Consider the following 2445-nt stretch of genomic DNA (forward strand, 5'->3'; position numbering starts at 1 on the left):
TGAACAGTATAATGCACTTAAAACCTCAAAAAGTTGTTTTTTTTCATGGTACGGCCTCTTTAAGTCTTTAGCATCTGTTTCTTCATGCATGATTTGAGAAAATGTTTTTTTTTCTTGCAAGACAGAAAAAAAAGCTTTACCAACGAGGCATTTTTTAAGACCCTAAATCAGACCAAATCAGAGCTCCTCCCCCTGAGTCACATCAGCCACATGGAAATGTCTGATAAAATCCATCTAGAGGCTGAGGCATAAATCATTTACCACAGTTGAATAATAAGAATGATGTGAAAACCTTAAAAAGATAACACTAACATTTCACAATTTGATCATCCATGTTTGATAATAACAGTAAGAGAAGAGTCATTACATTTTTTTTCTCAGCATCAGGCGTTTTGTTCTGATAGAGTTGTGCATACATTTATCTCATATTTGCTTTGTATGATTTTAACCTCTTTTCTCTTTCTGCTCGTTTGAGGTCGTGCTCAGCTGGTATCTGGAAGGTTGCAGTCATCCTAAGCTGAAGGCTGTCTGGAGGCTGACATTACAGATACTCAAAGATGCTGACGTCGACCTATTGCATTGAACTAAGACAATAATGATAGTAGAACCAGTTTGAGGCTGTTTTTCCTTCCACACCTTGAGAACAGCAAATGTAAATATAACTAAGACCGCCCCTGAAAGGTTATAAATATGGAAACCCTGGACCAAGATCTTCAGAGCGGGTGGAGACTGGTTTGAACATTCTCTGTCTGTTCTCCTTGTGCAAGTAAAATCTGATTTAAGAACTGACCCCTCTCTTGTCTTCCTTTCAGAGAAATGTTTCAGGTTGTTTGAACCTAACAGTTCTCACAAGCTCGTCTCACCTTCAGGCAGATACTGTAAGAGTCATTCCACTTCTTCTGAACACAAACCTCTTCCAGGCACACTTGCCTTTTTTGGAAGTCTACAGTTTGGTTTCTGGGGATAACGATCTGTATGAGTGTCATTAAAAAAATCCTTTCCAAATGCAGCAGATTCACAAGCGGGTAACCTGACAACCGCCAAAAAAATTAGGAATTTAGACTCACTGAGAGAACAAATCAGCTACAAAGCTGGAATGAGTAAGATGATAAAAATAGAAAACAAACACAGATACTACATAAAAAAAAAATAAAAAAATAAAAAAAAATCAGGCGTCTGTCATCGCCCCTGACACCTCAATATTCGATTAAAATATGATTCTAACCGAGGAACAATTTCCCATCACTCCACATGGCATCAGCTCAAGGGTCCCAAAAACTAAGATCAATATTTTACTGTATACGTTTTTTAAAGTTTCTCCATCACAGGAAACTGATGTGATGCTGTTGGACCGGCCTCTGTTCAGAAAACTGAACTTAAAGGTCTGATGGTCAACCTGCAGGCAGGCTTTTAAAGACGATGAAAATGCTGTTTTCAAAACCAGGAGAAACCAAACCAGTGACGTGACAGAAAGAACAGATGACCTGACAATGAGAAGTGAAAACCAGACACTTAAATACACTGAGGGTGATTAACTAAATGAAAACAGCTGTGGATGGTTAACCTGAACATGGTGAGACTGACAGGGGAAACAGAACATGACAAAACCAAAGCACCGGATCATGACAATTACACAACAACAACAATAATAAACTCTGGAAATGCTCTTAAAATAGATCAAATAAATGAAAGGAGCAAGACTTGTCCCTTGCATAAACTCCAATCATGTTATTGTTTGTTGTTGTGGGTTTGTTCTCTTTAACCCTTTAAGTGCCTGCTTAGCCAAACAGTGGGAAACATTTAGAAATTTTGAAAATATTGATTGTGTATATTACTCCCCCAACGTACGGAGCTCCTAGAAGGAAATTAAAGGAAATGTTCTAGGAAAAAAAACTAAAAAGTAACTATTTGGTGTGCATCAGTGTAACGAAGGAGCTGAGGCAGGTGGATCCATGTGCAACTTGAATTTAATAGCAATAGTAACAGAGATAAGGGCAAGGCAAAACGAAGTCAGACAGGCCAGGGTCAAACATTGGAGCGAGGCGGGAGACGAAAAACAGGCGACAGTCAAAACACAGGCAGGCGAAAGTAGGAATGCTCAGAATGACTGAATGTACAGTGAAACAAATCAAGACTTCGCAGAGAGCAGAGTGAGGAGCAGGAATATATACAGCACTGATGATGATGACAAACAGCTGGTGGTGACAGGAAAATGGCGGCTGATGCATGATGGGAATTGGAGTCCAGGAGGATGGCAGATGCAGTTTGTACTCAAGTGAGGGCTCCCTCTGGTGGTTGGAGAAGGACATGACTGGCTGGGCCCTGACAATCGTTTTTTTTTACTCTTAAATTTTAGAAAAAGAAGTTCTGGTTAGTAACCAGAATCTGGATTTTGTACTTCTGTTTCTCCTGCGCCGCAGATCTATTCCATGTTCTGGGTTATGC

The sequence above is a fragment of the Oryzias melastigma genome, linkage group LG12, assembly GCF_002922805.2.
Source record: "Oryzias melastigma strain HK-1 linkage group LG12, ASM292280v2, whole genome shotgun sequence".
Taxonomy (NCBI): Eukaryota; Metazoa; Chordata; class Actinopteri; order Beloniformes; family Adrianichthyidae; genus Oryzias; species Oryzias melastigma.